The sequence below is a fragment of the Cnephaeus nilssonii genome, assembly GCF_951640355.1.
Source record: "Cnephaeus nilssonii genome assembly, chromosome: 9".
Lineage (NCBI taxonomy): Eukaryota > Metazoa > Chordata > Mammalia > Chiroptera > Vespertilionidae > Cnephaeus > Cnephaeus nilssonii.
The window spans coordinates 86,573,308-86,587,234 of record NC_137080.1 but is presented as its reverse complement, the minus strand read 5'-3'; positions in this window follow the sequence as shown (position 1 = coordinate 86,587,234).

Here is a 13,927-nt window from a genome sequence, read left to right as displayed (position 1 = left end):
CCCAAGCCTCCGATCCCTGGATCCCCACTGGGAGGCTATCTCACCTCCCAACACACACGCTGTTTTCCTTCCTTCCTTCCTTCCTTCCTTCCTTCCTTCCTTCCTTCCTTCCTTCCTTCCTTCCTTCCTTCCTCCCTCCCTCCCTCCCTCCCCCCTCCCTCCCTCCTTCCCTCCCCCCTCCCTCCCTCCCTCCCTCCTTCCTTCCTCCCTCCCTCCCTCCCTCCCTCCCTCCCTCCCTCCCTCCCTCCCTCCTTCCTTCCTTCCTTCCTTCCTCCCATCAGCAGAGTCAACACTTCAGGGGAGGGATCATTTATCCCTGCTGGGAACCTCACAGGCCTGCAGTCGGCATTGCTACAAGACCCCTGCCCTGTGCCCCGTGTGCCCGCCCAGAGTGAGGCACTGTGAGAAGAGCCAACACAGCGGTGTTGAGGAGGGAGTAAGAACCCAGACACTCTCATTCCTGACAGAGGTGGTGTAAACTGGATTGTATGTTCTCTAAGGGAAATTTGGAAGAATTTATCAAAATCTCTAAAAATGTGTATACTTCATTCAGGCTTTCACTACAAAATAAAATTTTGAAATATTTTTTAAAATTGATTTCAGAGAGGAAGGAAGAGGGAGAGAGAGATAGAAACAACAAAGAGAGAGAGTCATTGATTGGCTGCCTCCTGTATGCCCCCTACGGGGGATCAAGCCTGCAACCAGGGCATGTGCCCTGACCTGGAATCGAACTGTGACCTCCTGGTTCATAGTTGACACTCAACCACTGAGCCACACCAGCTGATCATACAAAATAATTTAATACAGCATTATATTTTTCTGTTTCTTTCTTCCAGGTGGGGCAAAAATAAACTCTGTGTTTCATGTACAGTTGTGAGTACGTGAAACACAGAGTTTATTCTTATATTATTACTAGAGGCCGATGTATGAAATTCATGCAAGGGTAGGCCTTCCTTCCCCCAGCTGCTGGCACCAGCTTCCCTCCAGCACCCGGGACCCAGGCTTCCCACACAGCCCCGGTTTCATCCGGAAGGACAGCCAGTCTAATTAGCATATTACACTTTTATTATTATATACTAGTGGCCCAGTGAATAAAATTCATGCACATTAAAAGGGAATTAATTAGAGGAAATATTTTAATATTGCTATTTGTCCTTTCTCTATAATAGAAATGTCAGAGATGAAAGAAAATTAGTAAAATGTATATGAAAACCTTCCTCCTGTCAGAGTCTGAGGCACGCCGCGGGACTCTGAGTCAAGTCCCTGCCCACCCGCGCGCCTTGAAATCATGCAAGACCCAGACCCGGCCAGCCTCACCCCCATTGGGCAAGATCCAGACCTGGCCGGCCCCACCCCCGTCAAGCCCCGCCAGGCATGGGCACAGCCTCAGGTTCCCCAGTGTACCCTCAGGTCCCCCGGCCCAGTGTCATGGCAGGGGCCACTGCCTGAGGTCCCCCATCAAGCTCTGCCAGGCGGGGGGTGCAGCCTCAGGTCCCTCTCCCTGGCCCAACACCACACAACCTCAGGTCCCTGCTGATCGCTCCTTAAGGCTCCTTACAGGAACCCCGCCTCTGCTGTGAGCGCAGACATCTTGTGACAGCATGGGAGTTAATTTGCATATTACCTTTTTATTACATAGGATGTATTACTTATTGTATTGTCTTCCATACTAACAGGTATAAACCTACTTTTGCCCCAGCCTGTATTTCAATTTTTTTAAAAAGTCTCATTTACATGGAGTAAAATTCACTCTTTCCAGTTGGAAGTGCTGGGAGATTGGCATACCTGCAGGGATGTGTAACCACCACCATAATCAAGACACAGAAACATTCTGCACCCCCTAAAGTTTCCTTGGTAGTCATCCCCTCAGCCCACCCTCAGTTCCTAGCAAACACTGACCTGTTTTGGTTTTTTCCCCTCTATAGTTTGCCCTTTCCAGAATGTTATAAAAATGGATGATACTAGCCCTGCCCAGTTGGTTGGAGAGTCATCCCGTGCACTAAAAGTTTGTAGGTTCTGTTCCCAGTCAGGGCACATACCTAGTTTTCAGGTTCCATCCCCTTAGGTTGGGGCAGGTACAAGAGGCAACCAATGATGTATCTCTCTCACACCGATGTCTCTCTCTCTCTCTCACTCTCTCCTCTCTAAAATCAATAAAAGCACATCTTCAGGTTAGGATTTTATAAAAGGAATGCTCTGGACGGCATTGCTCATGGTTAGATCATTGCCCTGCATACTGGAGGGTGGGGGATTCGAATCTCCATCAAGGTCATGGGCAAAGGCAAGTACCTGGGTTGCAGGTCCAATCCCCGTCCCCAGCAGGGGTGCATGTGGGAGGCAACCAGTCAATGTGTCTCTGTCACATCGATGACTCTTTATCTATCTATCATCTCTCTCCCCCCACTTTTCTCCCCCTCTTCCCCCCCCCCCCCGCCTTCTACTCTCTAAAATCAATGGAATAAAATATCCTAACTCCTTGAGTGAGGATTAATAAAAAAAAAAAAAAAAAGAATGATACCATATGGCTCCTTTCACTTAGTCTAATGCATTTGAGATATGCGCTGGGTGTTTTAGTAGTTGGTTCCTTTTTATTATGAAGTAGGATCCCATTGTATGGATGTACCACAATTTGTTTATCCATATCCCACTTGAGAGACATTCAGGTTGGTGTCTAGCTTTGAATTATTCCAGGTTAAACCACTATAAATATTGGTACACAGGTCTATACAGGTTTACATTTCACTTGGGTAAATAGAGTGGAATTACTGGGTTGTATGGCAAGATTATATTCTTCTTATTAAAGTTTGAGTGTTCTTTGTATATTCTGATGTATTCTTTAATTGAATATGTTTTTTGCAAATATTTTTCCAAATTTATTGTTTGTCCTTTTATTTTTTTTACTAGAGGCCCGTTGCACAAAGATTCATGCAATAGGCCTTCCTTCCCCTGGCTGCCGGCACCAGTTTTCCTCCGGCACCCAGAACTCAGGCCTTCGTTCTGGCCGCAGCGGAGAAGCCAAGCCTTGAGGCTATGCTTCTCCGCTCTGGCCGCAGCGAGGCTTGGATTCTGCTCTGGCCACAGGGGAGAAGCCAAGCCTCTTCAGTCTTCAGTCTTCAGTCTTCGGTCTTCGTTCCGCGCCTGCGTGTACAAATTAACCCACCATCTTTGTTGGGTTAATTTGTATACTCACTCCTGATTGGCTGGTGGGCGTTGTGGAAAAACGGTCAATTTGCATTTTTCTCTTTTATTACTGTAGATTATACTTAGTATACTTCAGGAGCAAAGGCTTTTAACCTTTTGCACTCGGATGTCGAGTGTGACTTGACACGGTTAGCATTAGGAATCAAGAAAAAAGCAAGCGAGTGCAAAGGGTTAATTTTGATGAAGTTCAATATGTCATTTTTTGACTCATACTTTTCATATCATCTATATATATAAAAGCCTAAGAGACCATTACAACCGGAACTACCGGAATGACCGAGTGACAGGTCAACCAGTTGCTATGATATACACTGACCACTAGGGGGCAGACGCTCAAGGCAGGAGCTGCCCCCTGGTGGTCAGTGCGCTCCCACAGCCAACCTCCCACGGCTCCTCCCCTAGCCAGCCAGCCCCCATCGGCCCCTGGTGCTAAACCATTTGTAGAGACCTGCTTCTGGGTCAAGGTTTCACACGTAGCAGAGCAGCTCCCTCACTGCGATCTATTAAAAGTCAGCTTGTGACCCAAAGGTTTGTCTTGTTCCTGTCCTCTCCCTTACCTGGGGGCTGCCCACCCACTGCAGTGGTGGCGCTGCGGCGAGGGAAGGAGGAGGGGGGGGAGGCTGTTCCTTCCGTGCCTGGCCCAGCGACCCTAACCTCCTCTCCTGACCCCACCAGGGCCTTCAGGCCTGGGCTGGGACAGGGAACCCATGGTGGGTGGTAGTGGATGTGGCCCTTTTCCCAGGGGGGCCAAGGGCTGGCTCCCTCCTTGGCGTGGGCAGCCAACCTCCCACCATTCCTCTCCCTGCCCCTGCATGAATTTGTGTACCAGGCCTCTAGTATCTAATAAATCTTTGCTTAACCCAAGGTCAGAAATATTTATTTAACAGCCTTACGGAGATATAATTAGCATCATATAAAATTGACTCATTTAAAGTGTACAATTCAGTGGGTTTTAGTATAGTCACTGAGTTGCACAACTATCACCACAATCCAAATTTAGAATATTTTGCCCAGCTGGCGTGGCTCAATGGTTGAGCATTGATCTATGAACCAGGAGGTCATGGTTCAATTCCCAGTCAGGACACATGCCCGGGTTGCAGGCTCGATCCCAGTGTAGGAGGCAGCCGATCAATGATTCTCTCTTATCATTGATGTTTCTATCTCTCTCTTTCTCTCCCTTCCTCTCTGAAATAAATAAAACTATATTTAAAAAAAAAACACAAATTTACAACATTTTCACCACCAAAATGAAACTCCGTATCCAGTAGCAGTCACACCCTGTATTAGTTTCCCATTACTGCACACTTAGGGACTTAAAACAACATAAATTCATTTTTTCACAATTCTGAGGCCAGACGTTTGAAATAGTATCACTGGGCCAGCATCACCGTGTTGTTGGGGCTCTAGGGAAGAACCCACCCTTTGCCTCTTCCAGCTTACGGAGGGGCAACATTCCTTGGCTTGTGGCTTTGTCACTCCAACCTTCAAGGCTACATCTCCAAACTCTCTCTGCTTCATCTTCACATCACCATCTCCTCTGTGCGTTCAATCCCCCTCACACTTGGTCTTATAAGGGTGGATGTGATTGCATTCATGCCCAGGCTCATAATCTAAAATAATCTCTCCATCTCAAAATCATAACTTAATCTCATCTGCAAAGACCCATTTTTAAAAAATACATTTTTATTGATTTCAGAGAGGAAGAGAAAGGGAGATAGATAGAAACATCAATGATGAGAAAGAATCATTGATCGGCTGCCTCCTGCATGCCCCCTATAGAGGATCCAGCCTGCAACCTGGGCATGTGACCTCCTGGTTCGTAGGCCAGTGCTCAACCACTGAACCACACCAGCCGGGCTGCAAAGACCCATTCTTTATTTCACTAGAGTGGAATCTAAAGAACAAAATAAACAAAATAGAAACAGACTCATAGATACAGAGAATAGACTGACAGTGGTTGGGGAGGGGGAAGTTGAGCAGATGGGTGGGAAAGGTGAAGGGATTCAGCCGTACAAATTGGTAGTTTCAGAATCACAAAGATATAATTACAGCATAGGGAATATAGTCAATAATATGGTGATAACTATGGTTGGGGCCAGGTAGGTACTTGAAGCAGAGGGGGGACCACTCTGTACAGTGCACGATTTTCTAACCACTTTGCTTCACATCTGAAACTAATACAGAATCATACTGAATGTAAACTGTAAGTGGTCTAGTTGGCTTATCATGTTGTTAAGTCTTCTATCTCATTGTTGATCTTCTGTCTAGGTGTTCTATCATTTATTAAAAGTGAGGTATTAATTCTCCAATTAATATTGTTTTCTATTTCCCCTTTCATTTTTGTTAGTTTTTAATTCATGTATTTTTGGAGGACTGTACATATCTTTGAATCTAAAACGTGTCTCCTGTAAACGGTATATAGTTGGTTCATGTCCTTTTTTCCATTCTTCCAATCTCTACTTTTTGATTGGAGTGCTCAATACACTTACATTTAATGTAATTACTGATAAATTAGGCTCTATGTCTTCCATTTTGCTATTTCTTTTCTACCTGTCTTATGTAATTTTTGTTCCTGTATTCTTCCATTATTGTCTTCTCCTGTGTTAAATAGCTACTTATTGGGTACTATGTTGATGCCCTTATTGTTTTTATACCATTATTAAAACAAATAATTTTTTATTTTTATATTTTTGTTACTCCTCACCCAAGGATATTTTTCCATTGATTTTTTTTAGGGAGAGTGGAAGGGAGGGGGAGAGACAGAGAGAGAGAAACATTGATGTGAGGGAGACACATCAATTGGTTGCCTCATGCCCCAACTAGGGCCAGAGATTGAGGTATGAGCCCTTGACTCAAATAGAACCCAGGACCCTTCAGTCCACAGGGTCCACAAACCCTTTAGCCCTAGCCAGTTTGACTCATTGGATAGAGCATTGGCCCATGGACTGCAGGGTCCTAGGTTCGATTCCGACCAAGGGCACGTACCTCAGTTGGGGTGCGTTGGGGAGGCAACCAATCAATGTGTCTCTCTCAATTGATGCTTCTGTCTCTTCCTCTCCCTTTCACTCTCTCTAAAAATCATTGAAAAATATCCTCAAGCCGAAACTGGTTTGGCTCAGTGGATAGAGCGTCGGCCTGTGGACTGAAAGGTCCCAGGTTCAATTACGGTAAAGGGCATGTACCTTGGTTGAGGGCACATCCCCAGTAGGGGGTGTGCAGGAGGCAGCTGATCAATGTTTCTCTCTCATCGATGTTTCTAACTCTCTATCCCTCCCCCTTCCTCTCTGTAAAAAATCAATAAAATATAAATAAAAAAATATCCTCAAGTGAGGATTAACAAAACAAACAAAACAAAACAAAACAATTTTTTAATGGTTGTCCTGAGGATTTCGTTTATGTTCCACTATAGCTTCATTTCCTCCCCCACTTATTTTTGCTATTATTGACATGTAAGTTGCATCTTTAAATATTATAAGCCCATGCAGTTTTATGGTTATTGCTATATGCAGTTGTCTTTTAATCAAATAGGAAAGGAGTTATAAACAAATAGAATATTTAGAGTGTCTATTATATTTGCCTATAACTTCATATGGATTCGAGTTACTGTCCTTTCATTTCAGCCCAATCGATTCATTTAGTATTTCTTATAGGGCAAGTCTGCTGGAACAGAATTCCCTCAGCTCTCTTTTAATTTCACCCTCATTTTAGAGGGATAATTTTTAGCTACACAATCCTTAGTTTCAGTTTCTTCCTGCTGGAATAACAAATTCCTAAGCATAGCTGGAATTATTTAACACTCCTTTATTGATTATGGGCAAAATATATAAACCCCAAAAAAATCAGTAGAGATATAAAATGTTTGAACAAAACTATCAATCAACTTGACTTAATTGACATTTACATAGTTAATAACTGAAAATACACATTCTTTTCAAGTACATATTTTGTAACATATGCTGGACCACACTATACAACTCAATAAATTGAAAAATATTGAAGTTATATAGAGTGTGTTCTATGACCATACTGAAATTAAATTACAAATAAAAAGGGATAAAGTTTCTAACTACGTAAATCATTGGGAATTAATCAACACATTTATTTCCAAATAAACCCATGGGTCAAAGAAAAAATTATGGGAGCAATTAGAATGTATTTTGAACTTAAAAACACTATTAAAAAGTTCAGGATATAGATAAAGCTGTCCTTCTACAGAAACATGAGGTTTAAATGCTTATATTAGAAAAACAGAAAGGAATTCTTTTGGGTAGTATGCTAAGTGAAATAAGTTAGTGAGAGAAAGACAAATACAGTATGCTATCACTTATATATGAAATGTTAAAAAGCCAAACTGAGAGGAACAAAGAGTGGCAGTTACCAGGGGGTGGTGGGGAATGGGGAGATACTGGTCAAAAGGTACAAACTTTCAGTTATAAGATTAACAAGTTCTGAGGATATAATATACAGCATGGTTATTATCCTAATATATAAAGAGCCAGGTGCTGTCACAACCAAAATGACTGAATGGACGACCGGTCACCATGAAGTGCATGGAGCACCCCGGGCCCCTGAGCTGCTCACCATGAGGGGGGTGGGTGGGGAGTTGGGGGCAGGACTGGGTACTGTTGAGCAGCAGCAGTGGCGGCGGGCTGCTTCGTGGGGCAGCAGCGAGCTTAGTGAAGCAGTCACCAGGCAGCAGTGAGTTTTGCAGAGCAGTGGCGGGGCGGGGGAGCCTCGTGGAGCAGTTGAGGGGCTGTGAGCATCGAGGAGCGTCCCGGGGTGGGGAGCTTCATGTAGCATCACAGGGCGGCCGAGGCCAGCAATGGAGGCCAGGCTAGGCCTAGGGACCCTAACTGTGCACGATTTCGTGAGCGCTGGGCCTCTAGTAGCTAATAATACTGTGTCATTAATGGAAGCTGCTAAGAGCATACATCTTAAATGTTCTCACTGCAAAAAAGAAATGGTTGTATGTGGTGGGATGAAGGTGCTAGCTAATGCTGTGGTGGTACTCATATTGCAATGTTTAAGTGTAGGAAATCAGTTGTTAAACTCTAGCTAGACTGATTAAGAGGGGAAAAAAGAAACAAAAATGATAAAGGGACATTTCTACAGATTCCTACAGCTATTAAAAGAATGTAATGGTATGAAGTTCTTTATGCCAATTAATTTAACAACTTAAATGAAATTAATTGAAACATACAACTTACCAAAACTAACACAAAAGGAATTTAAAATCTGGATAACCTCATATTTATTTTATACAGTTCTTTTTGTTCTTTCATATGTTCTTGTGTAATATTTATCTCTGTAATCCATTTAGAATTTATTTTAGATTACAGTGTGAAGAGAGGGTAAAATATAATTTTTTCCAAATACTTAAATATGCTCCAATTCCATTTGTTAAATAAACACACTAATGTGGCCCTAGCTGGTTTGGCTCAGGAATAGACCATCAGCCTGTGGACCAAAAGGTCCCTGGTTTGATTCCGGTCAAGAGCACATACCTTGGTTGCAGGCTCCTCCCCGGCCTGGGCCCTAGTTGGGGCTCATGCAGGAGGCAACAAATTGATGTGTTTCTTTCACATCGGTGTTTCTCTCTCTCTTCCACTCTCCCTCAAAATCAATGGAAAAAATATCCTCAGGTGAGGATTAACAAAACAAAACCAATAAACACACTGATGTGGATGGCTCTTTGTAAGATATGAAATGTGACATCTACACACTTGGACTGTTTCTGGTAACCCGTTACCTCTTTTCACCTCTGAGGCTGCCTTAAACAGCGGAATTTAGAGAGATTCACTAACCTCCAAAAACAGAGGGCGCTGCAGGGGGACGCACACAGTGGAATTTGCTGCGGCACTGAGAAGCAGTGGGCTGGGTGTGCGCCCAGCAACGCGTGAGGCAAGCGCAGGAGAAAAGCATGTCACAATTCCTTTTACAAAAATGAAAAGTACCATCACAGGAGCAATACCGGAGGTTTTACGAGGATACATTCAAATTCAAGGTTAAATGTCAAATGCATTAGAGCGGTTGCCTCAGAGCCGTAGGCAAGTGGGGAAAGGGACAGGGGATTAAAAAAACAGAGTGAAGAAAAGAAGCAAAAGTGGTGCCTCACAGACAGGTGACGGCCCTGTGGCTGAGCGGAAAGGCACAGAACGTGGTGTGATCACAGCTCCGTGCTCTGCGCGGTGGCCTCCCTCCGGGCTGGGGCTCAGCGGGCTGCCCTGGGACCACCACGTCGGAGGTTCATGGGGGACACGATTCTGAGTGGGCAATGCCAGGCCTTACTGGATGTTAAACGTTCAGAATATGACGCTGGACTTTTCTTCTTTTACGCATGTGAGCTCCTCTTCTGTTCCCTAAAACATTTATCTTTCACTCTCGGTCAATTATTCTGTTTGTTCAACTTGCTCTTCTCTTTTAGGCTGTGAATTTCCTCACACATAGAGCATAGTAGATGCTCGTTGTTCCATCTTTTTTTTTTAAATTGAGTTTATTGGGGCGACCTAGGCTAATAAAATTTTATAGGTTTCAGGTGTACCATTCTATAATGAGCATTTGCATATTGTATTGTGTGTTCATCGCCCCAAGTTAAGTCACCATTGATCCCCCTTCTTCTACTTCCCCCACCCACCTTTCCCTCTGGTAATCACCTTGCAGTTGTTTGTGTCAATGAAGTTTTTTGTTTTTTCGTTTTTGCTTAATTCTTTCACCTTTTCACCCAGCCCTGCAGCTCCCCTCCTCTCTGACAGCTATCAATCTGTTCTCTGCATCTGTGAGTCTGTTTCTCTTTTGTTTGCTAGTTTATTTTGTTCATTAGATTCCACACATGAGTGAAATCATACGGTGCTTGTCTGTCTCTGACTGGCTTATTTCCCTTAGCCTGGTGCTCTCCAGGTCCATCCATGTCCCATCTTCTTTGTGGACAAAAAGTTTTGGGGTAATTGTCTTCTGCTCATGTTTTGAGCTGCTGAGTCATCTGTTCTTGCCATTTTAATTGCATCTGACTTTTCCCCAACTTCTAGGAATTCCTCAGTTTCTGGTCTGCCTTTCTTATTTTCAATTTTAGGGTTTATTTTTAAGTCATTTTGATCTCACTTTAAGATGTCCAGGGTGGGAGGAGGAAGGCCAGTGGGGTTCCTCAGCCATCTTGCTCAGTTTCCCCTACACATTTCAGTTCAAGGGCTTGGATTTGAGCAAAAGAGGAAATGCATAGGGACTCGTAGGTAGTGCAGAGGCGAGAAGCGGAAACCGTGAGGAATCAAGGTGTCCAGCTGAGGTGGGGTGAGAGAGCCCGGGAACCCTTAGAGGAGCTGGGCAGAGGAGCGGGCAGGTGCTGAGTAGGGCTTTGGCCCACAGCGTGGAGGTGTTGAGCAGATGCAGGTAAACCTACCGGGGGTGGGAGGGGGGGGGTTGGTTTGTGGGAAGGTCAGGGCTGGGGAAGCAGACCTCAGGTACTCAGTACCTGGATGAAGGGTCACCATGGTGACCTAGGAGCTGTGCAAGGCTGTGGGCTCAATGGTTAGGGCGTCTCTCGGTAGCTGGGCAGGGGAAGGAGAAGGAGGGTGCATCCTGAATCCATGGATGAGGCCAAATGCACCCAAGAGACCTGGGGCCCGGGCTGGGCGGGCTCAATCAGAACTCTCCATCACTGCTGTCCCCACCGAGTCCTCGTGACCCTGAGGAGGGAGGAAGAGGAGGAAATTAACAAATGGAAGTGAATCCTTTCCCACCATCTTTCCCGGCCCTTTCACCGACTTCCAGCCACGCCCCTTCGTCCCCTAAACCTTCTCCCCAGCTGTCCGCTTTCTCCTCCTGCCCTCCTTCGCCTTAGGATGGAGAACGAGGCAGAGCCTGCCATGGGGGCTCTGGGAATGTGTCTGTCTCCTAGGCCCATTCCTTTAGAATGGGAGCAGTGAGGCCGAAATTGTGAGAAACAAGGACTATTGAGATGAGACACAGTTATAGATTGCCCCACCTCCGTGCTCTCTGGTTCCTGGCCATCTTTCCGGAGGCAGAAGCTGTCCCAGCTCCGTTGCCCCGCACCCCAGCCAAACCCCACCCACTCACCCTGCGCCCAGCGCCTGTAGCTCCGGAGGACAAACAGGACTGACAGCACCAGGCCCTTGGCCACGAAGAGTCCACACAGCACAGCCACCAGGACGCTGGAGGCAGCCCAACAAGGGGCCAGGGGGGCACTTGATTTCCTGGTGGGAGGGGAGAGGGAGGATGGGCCTGGGCTGGGATGTCCGTGGCTCCTACAGCGTCCCGGAGCCAGGTCCCTTGTGGCTGGAGTGGCTGGTATGTATCAGGACCCCCTGAACGGACTGTGCACCCAGGAGAAGGGAACCGGGTTCCAGGGGTGTCTCTGAGCCTGGGAGGAGACCGGTCACAGGGAATCCAGCAGTCTGGGGTGGAGGAAAAGCCTGGCTCTCAGCAGAGATAGGGACCCACCTCAGTGGGGTGGGAAGGACAGAGCCGGGTGAGTAGGAAGAAACCAACCAGCTTGGCAGGGCTGTGTGGCTGGACCATCAGCAGGAGGCTACTGAGGCCAGAACAGAAAGGCAGATTTGGGGGTATGGGGTGTGGGAGAAGGCTCCAGAATCAGAGTGAGGCAGACCAGGTGTGGGAGAAGGCTCCAGAATCAGAGCGAGGCAGACCAGGTGTGGGAGCCACGCAGTGGGCCCCAGGGAGGACTCTTGGGTTCCAGCAGTCGGGAGCCTGGGTCTGTGTTGCTGAGCGGCTGAGGGACAGTTTGGGACCAGCTGGCTCCATGCGACCTCTGGGCCTCATCCGCCCTGTGATGGCTTGGATGGTCCCTACGATGCTGTGGGAATGCTAAGTGCCCCCTCCTCACTCTGTGGGGCGGCCAGGGAGGGAGGGAGGACTGTGGCCCTCCCTCTGCACTCGCATCGGAGTTCCTATGTGCAGTGCCCGCACCATGCTGGGTGAAAGGTGTAAACGGACACTTCCTGGTTGTTTTAACTGCTATTTCTTTTGATTTTTAATAAGTGTGAACATCACTTGGGTGCCTTTTGGATTTCCTCTTCTGTAAACTGCCTGTCACGTGCTTTACCCATTCCCAGTGGGATGCCTGTCTTTCTCTTGTTGCTTAGCATAGCTCCTTGAGAATGCATTACCATGGTAGTTGCAGGCATTCTCAGTTCATTTTTTCCTGGCTTGTCATCTGCTTAAGAGCTTTTCCCATAGTGTTGTTCATTGAATAGAATCCTTCAAACTTAATGTAATCATTTAAATTCTTTTTTTTTTTCCTTATGATTTGTGCTTTTGAACTTTGTATTAGAAGTCCTTCCTCATCTCTAGATCACATCGGCAGTTTCTTTGTTCTATTAACTTAATAATTTTATTTTTCATGTGTATATCTTGAATTCATTTAGAGTTCATCTTTGTATTTAGTGTTAGGTAGGGATCCTGTTTTTTTGGTTGATTATTTTATTTTTAATTGATTTTAGAGAGAGGAAGGAAGAGAAAAAGAAAGAGAGAGAGAGAGAGAGAGAGATAGAGAGAGAGAGAGAGAGAGAGAGAAACATTGATCAGTTGCCTCCATCACATGCCCTGACTGGGGATCAAACCTGGGTATGTGCCCTGATTAGGAATCAAACCCTAGACCAGTGGTTCTCAACCTTCCTAATGCCGCGACCCTTTAATACAGTTCCTCATGTTGTGGTGACCCCCAACCATAAAATTATTTTCGTTGCTACTTCATAACTTTAATTTTGCTACTGTTATGAATCATAATGTAAATATCTGTGTTTTCCGATGGTCTTAGGCGACCCCTGACAGCAGTTCTCAACCTGTGGGTCGCGACCCCTTTCACAGGGGTCGCCTAAGACCATCGGAAAACACAGATATTTACATTACGATTCACAACAGTAGCAAAATTACAGTTATGAAGTAGCAACGAAAATAGTTTTATGGTTGGGGGTCACCACAACATGGGGAACTGTATTAAAGGGTCGCGGCATTAGGAAGGTTGAGAACCACTGCCCTAGACCCTTCGGAACATAGGATGATGCTCCAGCCACTGAGCAACACCGGCCGGGGCGATTGTTTTAGTTTTTAATGTGCTCTGTCAGTTTTCTCGAGGGCGTCTACGAAGTAGTGGGCACTTTGCCCGCTGGTTCGTGGTGCTTCCTCCTCATAAAGTATGTTCCTGTATGACCAGGCATCTGCAGGGAACTCTTTAGCCTGTCCCCTATTCAGTCGTCAGTTCCTGCAGCAGCACCTCTGTTAGCAGTCATATTGCTTCTTGGTACATCTTAATATTTGGTAGGACAAGTCCTCTCTTCTTATTTTTATATTTTCATGGTTGACATAGCTATTCATGCATCTTTATTTTTCCATATAATTGTTCTGTAAGTTTATCAAGTTATTCAAGTAATAATTAAACTGAAATTGTGTTTGGGATTCCATTTAGAGACTTTTCATTTGGGGGAAACTGACATCTTTAGAATATTATTGTCTCATCCAATAGCATAAATTATTTCTATTTATTGAGATTACCTATGTCATTAATTGGCATTCAAAGTTTTCTCCATAAAGCTCTTGGTTAAATTAATTATTTCTAGATACGATATAGATTTTATTTTTATTATGAATCATACTTTAAAAAATTTTTTTAATCCTCACCCAAGTATATTTTTTCCATTGATTTTTAGAGAGAGTGGAAGGGAGAGAGGGAGGGAAGGGGAGAGAGAGAGAGAGA